Consider the following 12,500-nt stretch of genomic DNA (forward strand, 5'->3'; position numbering starts at 1 on the left):
ACACACACACACACACACACACACACACACACACACACACACACAACACACACACACACACTCACACACACGCTGTGGCTCCAGAGCCTGGGGTTATTAATCTGTCTCTGAGTGGTGCTGAAAGCAGCCTGTCTGCCCGGATCACTGCCCATCAGGATGAACGTCTCGTTGGCCTGCTCTGCCATCGCCTGTCTAGCCTTGTGCCTGTCTACTCTGGCCCTGCCTGCCTGCCTGCAGTATGGGGAATTTGGATAGCTAGGATCATTAGGATCCCTCTGCGGCCTGTGGAGTCTTTGAAGCACCAATTGCACTACCTGCCTGCATTCCCAGTTCTACACTGCTATGTCAGCACAGCCAGCGGTTTCATTAATAATCCTCATTATGGCTTTGCTGTGTGCTTTAGGTATTTTCTACGCAGATATTTCTCACTGTGTGTTTAAATGTGTGTCTGTATATCATGCTGACTGTATGCCAGCTGGTTATCCTCACAGAATGACTTTCACACTCTTCATTCTCAAGTTGGCCTGGAGGAGAGAGGGCAGAGGGAGGTTAGGAAGGTCACCACCCTCCCAGATGGAATGGAAGAAATGAGGAGAACAGGTTACAGCCAGAGAGAAACAGATACAGTAAGAGAGGGAGAGAGAGAGAGAGAAAACACTTTCCAGCTGCTGTGAGTAAGGGAAAGAACAAGTGGAGGGGAGAGAGAGAGAGAGAGAGAGAGATATAGGGAGAGGGAGAGAGAGAGAAGAGAGAGAGAGAGAGAGAGAGAGAGAGAGAGAGAGAGAGAGAGAGAGAGAGAGAGAGAGAGAGAGAGAGAGAGAGAGAGAGAGAGAGAGAGAGAGAGAGAGAGAGAGAGAGAGAGAGAGAGAGAGAGAGAGAGAGAGAGAGAGAGAGAGAGAGAGAGAGAGAAGAGAGAGAGAGAGAGAGAGAGAGAGAGAGAGAGAGAGAGAGAGAGAGAGAGAGAAGAGAGAGAGAGAGAGAGAGAGAGAGAGAGAGAGAGAGAGAGAGAGAGAGAGAGAGAGAGAGAGAGAGAGAGAGAGAGAGAGAGAGAGAGCATGAGATGGAGATGGAGATGGAGATGGAGATGGAGATGGAGATGGAGATGGAGATGAGAGATGGAGAAAGAGGAAGGTTGAGGTCACAGAGTACTCTCTCTCTCCAGTCTGCCTGCCTCAGTGTGGCCTCCACACCTACGGCCCATAATCCTGTGAGAAATGCAGCAGGGCTTTGTGGGAGAGAGAGAAATAGAGAAAGAGAATTAGCTGATGCTGAGGCTGAGGCTGCCATATTAGTGTCATTTCACCTGGAGAGGCTCACTAAGAGCTGATGTCAATCAAACATAATCCCATCTCAAGAGGGTGCCAGAACTGGTTGGTGGAAGGTGTACAGTGTGTGTAATGTATGTGTGTGCGTGTGTGCATGCATGCAGACGTGAGTGAGTACTTGCTTGCTTGGTAGCGTGTGTGTGTGTGTGCCTGCTTATATGTGTGCTTCCCGTGGGCGGTAAGAGTGGAAAGTCTCTCTCAGGTGATTTCCGCAGTTTCATCTCCATTCCCCGTCAGATCAAAATGCCGTTATCACCTGCTGCAGGGCCCTGTGCTTCAGAGAGAGGAGAGCAACCAGCTGTATATTTAACCATCAGTTGTGGGAATGAGAGAGCTCTTTGAACCACATTCCAGAGGGGACCTGCTGCATTTCCCACCCCTGTGACTGTTTAGGGGGGTGGAGGGTGGAGGAGAGTAGGGTTTGGGTTTGGTAGAGGGGAGGGGGAGGGTATGACACTAAGCTCCTGTCATGTTTAAAGGTGCTCTAATCCACTCAGAGACCCTCCTTACCTGGTCAGAGGGGGGTTGATGAGGGGTCAGCCCCCACCCAGAGCCTGATCACATCAAAGGGGATAGGGGATTAGTGGTGAGGAAGTGGGTCCCAGGCTGGCCCTGTCCCATGGTCCCCTAGCCTGCAGGGGACCAGGGGACAGTGGGACCAGGCTGGGCTCTGGGGCTCGTGGCATGGATGACCCCCAGGAGACCCACACCATGGAAGAGAGATTGAGAGAGGGCTTGAGAGATGGAGAGAGTGAGGGAGAGGAGAAAGTGGAAGAATTTCCTGTCACGAACTCGGATACCTCCTGCGCCTCGACCTGTTGCTTCAGCCTGTTGTTTCCGAAGTTTTCCTTTGTTTTATAAGTGTTTGTGTCAACACCTGCTACCAACTAGCCAGTTAGCTAGCTAGCTGACTAGCTAGATTGCAATGGAGCCAGCTTCGCCTGGAATAGCTAACAAATGTTTCCAGGGCTATAGAAGCTGTGTTTATTACGCTCTTGTCCGGGACAGTGTTAACAATCCGGAGTTCCAATGCGGCAATTGTTTGCTAGCGGAGGATTACAGGAATGAGGTGGCTATGCTTCGCAAGCAAATCTCAATTCTGCGCGAACTTATGGGGAAAACACAACGTTCTTAACTCCTATGGCTGGACGCCACTTGGGCTTGATGGATGTTTCCCAGCCTTGTCATCTGTCCCTATCCGAACGGTCTGTGCTACCTGGAAATTGCCGGCCAAGGAAGTCGTCTCCATCTGCTTCTCTTCCTCCATCTTGTAGTGAAGTAGACGGAGAACGTCAAGAAGATTGTTCCAATCAGTGCTGGTTCCATGTCACAAGTCATGGAAACCGAAGGCAGCGGCATGCTGCTAAGTGGACGGGAGTGACTGCGAGAGGTTCAGAGCAGATTGACATAAGGAATAGCTTTGCTGCACTGGTGCCTGATCTACAGTGGGGAAAACAAGTATTTAGTCAGCCACCAATTGTGCAAGTTCTCCCACTTAAAAAGATGAGAGAGGCCTGTAATTTTCATCATAGGTACACGTCAACTATGACAGACAAATACGATTTTTTTTCTCCAGAAAATCACATTGTAGGATTTTTTATGATTTTGTTTGCAAATTATGGTGGAAAATAAGTATTTGGTCAATAACAAAAGTTTCTCAATACTTTGTTATATACCCTTTGTTGGCAATGACACAGGTCAAACGTTTTCTGTAAGTCTTCATAAGGTTTTCACACACTGTTGCTGGTATTTTGGCCCATTCCTCCATGCAGATCTCCTCTAGAGCAGTGATGTTTTGGGGCTGTCGCTGGGCAACACAGACTTTCAACTCCCTCCAAAGATTTTCTATGGGGTTGAGATCTGGAGACTGGCTAGGCCACTCCAGGACCTTGAAATGCTTCTTACGAAGCCACTCCTTTGTTGCCCGGGCAATGTGTTTGGGATCATTGTCATGCTGAAAGACCCAGCCACGTTTCATCTTCAATGCCCTTGCTGATGGAAGGAAGTTTTCACTCAAAATCTCACGATACATGGCCCCATTCATTCTTTCCTTTACACGGATCAGTCGTCCTGGTCCCTTTGCAGAAAAACAGCCCCAAAGCATGATGTTTCCACCCCCATGCTTCACAGTAGGTATGGTGTTCTTTGGATGCAACTCAGCATTCTTTGTCCTCCAAACACGACGAGTTGAGTTTTTACCAAAAAGTTCTATTTTGGTTTCATCTGACCATATGACATTCTCCCAATCCTCTTCTGGATCATCCAATTGCACTCTAGCAAACTTCAGACGGGCCTGACATGTACTGGCTTAAGCAGGGGGACACGTCTTGCACTGCAGGATTTGAGTCCCTGGCGGCGTAGTGTGTTACTGATGGTAGGCTTTGTTACTTTGGTCCCAGCTCTCTGCAGGTCATTCACTAGGTCCCCCCGTGTGGTTCTGGGATTTTTGCTCACCGTTCTTGTGATCATTTTGACCCCACGGGGTGAGATCTTGCGTGGAGCCCCAGATCGAGGGAGATTATCAGTGGTCTTGTATGTCTTCCATTTCCTAATAATTGCTCCCACAGTTGATTTCTTCAAACCAAGCTGCTTACCTATTGCAGATTCAGTCTTCCCAGCCTGGTGCAGGTCTACAATTTTGTTTGTAGCTCTCTTTGACAGCTCTTTGGTCTTGGCCATAGTGGAGTTTGGAGTGTGACTGTTTGAGGTTGTGGACAGGTGTCTTTTATACTGATAACAAGTTCAAACAGGTGCCATTAATACAGGTAACGAGTGGAGGACAGAGGAGCCTCTTAAAGAAGAAGTTACAGGTCTGTGAGGGCCAGAAATCTTGCTTGTTTGTAGATGACCAAATACTTATTTTCCACCATAATTTGCAAATAAATTCATTAAAAATCCTACAATGTGATTTTCTGGAGAAAAAAAATCTCAATTTGTCTGTCATAGTTGACGTGTACCTATGATGAAAATTACAGGCCTCTCTCATCTTTTTAAGTGGGAGAACTTGCACAATTGGTGGCTGACTAAATACTTTTTTCCCCCACTGTATATCTGACCAAATTATGAAAGACAAGCATTGTAATTTTGAATTCCATAAAGTGAGACTGGAAGAGGTAAAAAAAAGGATTGTTGTCTATCAACAATGACAAGCCACCGGGGTCTGACAACTTGGATGGAAAATTACTGAGGATAATGGTGGACGATATTGCCACTCCTATTTGTTACCAACCCTTAGTAAACTTTTGGAGAAAAAAATAGTTTGACCAGATACAATGCTATTTTACAGTAAACAAATTGACAATTGGTTAAGAGAAATTGATACTAAATATATTGTGGGGGCTGTTTTGTTAGACTTCAGTGCGGCTTTTGACATTATCGATCATAGTCTGCTGCTGGAAAAACGTATGTGTTATGGCTTTACACCCCCTGCTATATTGTGGATAAAGAGTTACCTGTCTAACAGAACACAGAGGGTGTTCTTTAATGGAAGCCTCTCCAACATAATCCAGGTAGAATCAGGAATTTCCCAAGGCAGCTGTCTAGGCCCCTTACTTTTTTCAATCTTTACTAACGACATACCACTGGCTTTGAGTAAAGCCAGTGTGTCTATGTATGCGATGACTCAACACTATACACGTCAGTTCTACAGCGACTGAAATGACTGCAACACTTAAGTTTCAGAATGGGTGGCAAGGAATAAGTTAGTCCTAAATATTTCAAAAACTAAAAAGAGAAGTCTGTCCATAATAAAGTGGTGCTCTGCCTTCTTAACAACACTATCAACAAGGCAGGTCCTACAGGCCCCAGTTTTGTCGCACCTGGACTACTGTTCAGTCTTGTGGTCAGGTACAAAGAGGGACTTAGGAAAATTACAATTGGCTCAGAACAGGGCAGCACGGCTGGCTCTTAAATGTACATGGGGAGCTAACATTAATGATATGCATGTCAATCTCTCATTGCTCAAAGTGGAGGTGAGATTGACTTCATCACAATTGTTTTTGTAAGAAGTGTTGACAAGCTGAATGCACCAAGCTGTCTGTTTAAACTACTAGCACACAGCTCGGACAACCATACATACCCCACAAGACATGCCACCAGAAGTCTCTTCACAATCCCCAAGTCCAGAACAGACTATGGGATGCGCACAGTACTACATAGAGCCATGACTACATGGAACTCTATTCCACATCAGGAAACTGATGCAAGCAGTAGAATCAGATTAGAAAAAACAGATAAAAAACATCTTATGGAACAGCGGAGACTGTGAAGAGACACACACACACATTCGCACACACACGCTAGCACACGCACTCTACACACACGTAAATTGTAATATTGTTGTATGGTGGTATTATACATTTTGTATGAGTGGCGCAGTGGTCTAAGGCACTGCATCGCAGTGCTAACTGTGCCACTAGAGATCCTGGTTCGAATCCAGGCTCTGTCGCAGCCGGCCATGACCGGGAGACTCATGGGCGGCGCACAATTGGCCCAGCGTCGTCCAGGGTAGGGGAGGGAATGGCCGGCAGGGATGTAGCTCAGTTGATAGAGCATGGCGTTTGCAACCCCAGGGTTGTGGGTTTGATTCCCATGGTATAAAAAAAAATATGTATTCACTAACTGTAAGTCGCTCTGGATAAGAGCGTCTGCTAAATGACTAAAATAATGTGATGTAATAATGTGATATGATGTAATGTTTTATATTTTGTTTTATGTGTAATGTAAGTGCCTTAATGTGTTTGGACCCCAGGAAGAGTAGCTGCTGCCTTGGCAGCAGCTAATCGGGATCCCTATGAAATACAAATACAAATACAAAACAGTGAGATATGAGGAAGCGGTATTCAGTGGGGACCCCATTTTTTTCTCCAGAATTTGTGGCCACCCTATTTTTTCACTACAAATTCTGGCGACCCCACCCACCCCAAATCTAATGTCACAACCTTAAAATCTGTAAAAGTAGATTTTCACATCGATAAATAACCTTAAATTAATTACATTTTCATCTAAAATTAAGAGAATTCATAAATAAGAACAATACATATTTATCTTTGTCAAAAATGTTTGTATATTGTCCAATAAAATAATCTGTACTCCAAATGTTTTGTCTCCCCCCCCACAAAATGAAAAAATTGGGCAAACCCACTGCAATTCCCCCGCGACCCTACTAGGGGTCACGACCCCAACTTTGAAAACCACTTTATAGCTATCTTTTTTAATGGATTGCTAATGAAAACAGAGGACTAATTGTTGTGCCAAGTTATAGTCTCTGTCAGGGCAGCACGCACACTCAGTCACGTCACACTGTGCACCGTGCCTGTTTTATCCTTCAACCCTCCCTGGGCGGCAGTGACTTCATCTAATTTATTCTGTGTGCCCGGCCCTGGCCATAATAAAACAGACACACACAAACGTCCTGAGTCATTTATGGCCGGCCTTTGGCCTGCCTGCCTGGCGGAATGACCTGTCATCAACCAATCAGTGTTGCTCTGTATCTTGGGCCAATCTGACGTGGGTGCCGTGATGAGATTAGTGCGAGGTGACACAGCTGACGGAATGGCTGAGGTCGCCATGGCGTTAATGATCCACTTAGTCCTGTAATTTGTTTTATGTCGTGTCGCTGTGTCACGGATGTTAGCCACGGCTTAGCTAGCCGCCCCCTGGCAACCATCTTTGGGAAACAGTCCTCGAGCGCTGGTGTCCCCTTGACTGGTATCCCTTTGACTGGTGTCCTCTTGACTGGTGTCACCTTCCGTCCCTCTTCCTCTGCCCTCCCTCTGCCCTCCCTTCCTCTCCCTCTACCCCTCTGTTTACTTGTGCATGTAAGCCTATATATAAATATCTGATTACTATTTCAATGATTTGTTTGATGGCCAAATCCCCCCCCCCACACACACACACACCATCATTGCCCTGTTGGTCGTCCCGCTGGCATTTGCTACTGTGAATTTCACAGGCGTCTGAACATGGTTATTTGAGGGATGTCATAAGGAGGGACACTCCAACTATGCAAGCAGCTGCTGCGCTGATGCAATAAATGTTGTTGTTATTGTAGGTAAACAACTTAACTCATATTACTTAGCTAGCTGATGTCCTTATCTTATGGAATGTGCATTCCATAATCACATTGGGAATGATTACTGTCCATTATCAACCACTATCCTAGCAGCCTAACCACATAACTAGCCAATCAGCCATCACAAGTCAGATTATGGTGCTCTGTCTTCTCATTCAGGGAGGTTGCGTACCAAACGTGTTGCACACATATTACTGTACAATACATGTGTACTCCAAGTGCTGCTACTGGGAGGGTTGATGAGCTGTGGTGCCCTAAACAACATGGCCAGACGAGGTGCCATGCTCTACGTTCTACTGACTATCTGACTGACTGACTACCTGACTGACTACCTGACTACCTGACTGACTGACTACCTGACTACCTGGCTGATTGCTTGACTGACTGACTGACTACCTGACTGACTGACTACCTGACTGACTACCTGACTACCTGACTAACTGACTACCTGACTACCTGGCTGATTGCTTGACTGACTGACTGACTACCTGACTGACTGACTGACTACCTGACTGACTGACTGACTACCTCACTACCTGACTGACTGACTGACTGACTGACTGACTGACTGACTACCTGACTGACTGACTACCTGACTGACTACCTGACTACCTGACTGACTGACTGACTACCTCACTACCTGACTGACTGCTTGACTGACTGCCTGACTGGAGGAGTCTTGTTGTGTCTTGGGCATGTGTGATGTGGTGGGAGGATAGGGAGGATAATTAACAGACTTAATTGGTTGTGACAGTAACCTCAACTCAACGCAATGTCAACACTCACACAACCCAACTGAAAAAACAAGTTGTGTAACTTTTAAATGAAGATTATGTTTCCAATCCTACAGCAGACATTCTTTTAGATAGGATATAGTAACCCAGTAAGGTTGATCCAATTAAATGCAGAAACAAGGCATTATTTGACAATTTCACGGCACATACAGTGGCTTGCGAAAGTATTCACCCCCCTTGGCATTTTTCCTATTTTGTTGCCTTACAACCTGGAATTAAAATTGATTTTTTGGGGGGTTTGTATCATTTGATTTACACAACATGCTTACCACTTTGAAGATGCAAAATATTTTTTTATGTGAATATTTTTTCTTGTGAAACAAACAAGAATTAAGACAAAAAAACTGAAAACTTGAGCGTGCATAACTATTCATCCCTCCAAAGTCAATACTTTGTAGAGCCACCTTTTGCAACAATTACAGCTGCAAGTCTCTTGGGGTATGTCTCTATAAGCTTGGCACATCTAGCCACTGATATTTTTGCCAATTCTACAAGGCAAAACTGCTCCAGCTCCTTCAAGTTGGATGGGTTCCGCTGGTGTACTGCAATCTTTAAGTCATACCACAGATTCTCAATTGGATTGAGGTCTGGGCTTTGACTAGGCCATTCCAAGACATTTAAATGTTTCCCCTTAAACCACTCAAGTGTTGCTTTAGCAGTATGCTTAGGGTCCTACTGGAAGGGGAACCTCCATCCCAGTCTCAAATCTCTGGAAGACTGAAACAGGTTTCCCTCAAGAATTTCCCTGTATATAGCACCATCCATCATTCCTTCAATTCTGACCAGTTTCCCAGTCCCTGCCGATGAAAAACATCCCCACAGCATGATGCTGCCACCACCATGCTTCACTGGGGGGATGGTGTTCTCGGGGTGATGAGAGGTGTTGGGTTTGCGCCAGACATAGCGTTTTCCTTGATGGCCAAAAAGCTCAATTTTAGTCTCATCTGACCAGAGTACCTTCTTCCATATGTTTGGGGAGTCTCCCACATGCCTTTTGGCGAACACCAAACGTGTTTGCTTATTTTTTTCTTTAAGCAAGGACTTTTTTCTGGCCACTCTTCCGTAAAGCCCAGCTCTGTGGAGTGTACGGCTTAAAGTGGTCCTATGGACAGATACTCCAATCTCCGCTGTGGAGCTTTGCAGCTCCTTCAGGGTTATCTTTGGTCTCTTTATTGCCTCTCTGATTAATGCCCTCCTTGCCTGGTCTGTGAGTTTTAGTGGGCGGCCCTCTCTTGGCAGGTTTGTTGTGGTGCCATATTCTTTCCATTTTTTTATAATGGATTTAATGGTGCTCCGTGGGATGTTCAAAGTTTCAGATATTTTTTTATAACCCAACCCTGATCTGTACTTCTCCACAACTTTGTCCCTGACCTGTTTGGAGAGCTCCTTGGTCTTCATGGTGCCGCTTGCTTGGTGGTGCCCCTTGCTTAGTGGTGTTGCAGACTCTGGGGCCTTTCAAAACAGGTGTATATGTACTGAGATCATGTGACAGATCATGTGACACTTAGATTGCACACAGGTGGACTTTATTTAACTAATTATGTGACTTCTGAAGGTAATTGGTTGCACCAGATCTTATTTAGGGGCTTCATAGCAAAGGGGGTGAATACATATGCACGCACCACCTTTCCGTTATTTATTTTTAGGAATTTTTTGAAATAAGTTATTTTTTCATTTCACTTCACCAATTTGGACTATTTTGTGTATGTCCATTCCATGGAATCCAAATAAAAATCAAAATTACAGGTTGTAATGCAACAAAATAGGAAAAACGCCAAGGGGGATGAATACTTTTGCAAGGCACTGTATAGTCTGCCACATAGGTCAGGACTATTTCCTCCATGTACCATTGTTAGACCAGGGCTAATTTACTGTAGATAATATATATTGGCTATAGGATGGCTATAGGATGACTATAGGATGACTATAGGATGGCTATAGGATGGCTATATGATGACTATAGGATGACTATAGGATGGCTATAGGATGACTATAGGATGGCTATAGGATGACTATAGGATGGCTATAGGATGCTATAGGATGGCTATAGGATGACTATAGGATGGCTATAGGATGACTATAGGATGACTATAGGATGGCTATAGGATGGCTATAGGATGAGTGATAAGACAGGTTTATGATGTAGAGGGCAGAAAGTGCTCATGGAACTCAAGACAAAAGGAGACCCACAGGAGACCCAACGTCCCTCTCACCAGGGAGGGGTTGCCATGGCCACAGGAAGGGGTCAGGAGGTCACCCATCAGGGGGTTCATTGGGCAAGACAGGGGCGGGGCAGGGGTGACGGGAGCAACTTTGTGCCTGCTGTCTCGCCCCTTTGTCCCTCATACCATCAGCGGGGGCTGCACCTGGCAACTGTCCTTGGTACTCTGCCAGCCCCCCTGCACACACGCGCAAGCACGCACACACACACGCACGCGCGCACGTAGACACACACACACGTCACAGACAGCTCAGAAATGAGCAGACAGATCTTATCAGGTGTGTTAAGCATTCTTAAATAAAGCTGTGTGTATGTGTTTTTGTGTAAGGAGGACTCCCATCATCTTCATGAATAGTTGAACTTAAGCACCTACTAGTAGATAGCGCACCCTTATTCTGTAAATGTGTGTAAATGATCTTATTTACATGTATCCTGTAGTAGTGGGAGCTCTACTCATGATACCTGTGTATGACTGCTGTAGGTTATCTATCCATCTTCCCTGTATGAGTGTATGGGATGTGCCAATCTACCATGTATGTGTGCAGTGATCTATATCTAAATTCAGATCCCATCTGACTCGTAGACAGAGCGTTTCGACATGGCTTGTGGTTCCCTCCTATCTGTCCAGTTAGGTGTGTATATATGGGCTCCATGTGTGTGCAGCATGTATGAATGGGGCAAATATGAGTACTGGATCGCTAAGACATCAAGTGGAGAACTCCCCCTCTGCCTCTCTCACTTCTCTTACACACACCAAACAACAGCACATTACCCTGCCCCTTTCTCCTCCCCTCCTCTTACCTCCCACCTTCTCTTCGCTCACACCCCTCTCTGTCCCTCTCTCTCTTTGTGTTCTTGAATTAAGTCCATTATTCTTGTCCTGCTCTCACTCTGAGTCCTTGTGCTTCCTCTGTTCCTCTGTGTATTGGAGTTGTGTGCTTTTCTGAGTGGACCGAAGTGCTTGCTATAGCAGCTGACGGGTATACTGACCCTGTCTTCGTTTCACTTCTTCACCCACCAGCCCTGCCTGCTTTGGCTAACTGACTCACTGGATTTCCCCCAGCTTTTATGCTCCTGTCTTTTATTGTTCCCCCCTGAGGCTGTACACCTAGTGTTTCAGAGAGGACTCTGCCTTTACCGCTCTGTGGATTCTACTAAAGGATTTTTATCCTACCTCTGGGGTTTGTGTGGTTTTAGTACAGTATGTCAGAGAGAGTGAATGTGGTGGTATGTGTAAATGTGTGTGAAGTTCTGTATGTAGCTACTATGTGTGAGTGAGTAAAAGTGTGTATGCATACTGAGGAACAGAAGGAGAATAATAGTTTTTGTTCCTGGAATAGATAGATGGACAACTTGTTGGACAGTAGTAGTCTTGAGGAGGTATCCATGGGACACTTTGTGCTTCGGACAATGACTGTGTCAGGTGGATGCTGAGCGGGAACTCTGTTGCCCTGGATACAGAAGGAGAGGTGAGTTCCTTTGGGGGCATTTAGGGGTTTTGGACTTCCTCCACTCAGACAGCTAAAGTCAGTTACTCTCTCAGTGTGTCCAAACTGGGCCAAATGGCTGGGAACCAGGTACCAACCAGGCATCAGCTGAGAGCCCCAGCCTCTCTGCCCCCAGCCTCCCAGCCTCTCTTCCCCCAGCCTCCCAGCCTCTCTGCCCCTGCCTTCCTGCCTCTCCCCTCAGGGCTGATACACAAGAGCAAAGACCACCTGCCGTCAGGCTCTCTGTGTCGCTCCCCCCTCTAAACCTCTTCATGTGACTGCTGCTGTGTCTTTTTCCATGCTTTCTATTCCTCCTTTGCCTTTATTCCCTCCTTCAAAGGAGGCTATGGCTTTTGGCTGTTGGTCGGAGGCCAGCCAAAGTCTTTCCCCCAAGAACAATTGTCTCCTTTCTCCCTTGCTCCTTTTCTCAGTTCCCCCTCTTCCCCCTTCGCATAGCGCAGGCAGCGGGGCAGAAAAGGTCTTATGACACGCTGCAACTCCAGTAATTGTGTTCTCCTCACTCCCTGCTCTCTATTCTCTATTGTATTTAGTCACACCTCTCGTTGTGTTGGGCCACAGGTTAACAGTTGTTTGTATTGA

This window comes from Coregonus lavaretus (assembly GCF_964263955.1).
Source record: "Coregonus lavaretus genome assembly, chromosome: 22".
In the NCBI taxonomy this organism is placed as follows: Eukaryota; Metazoa; Chordata; class Actinopteri; order Salmoniformes; family Salmonidae; genus Coregonus; species Coregonus lavaretus.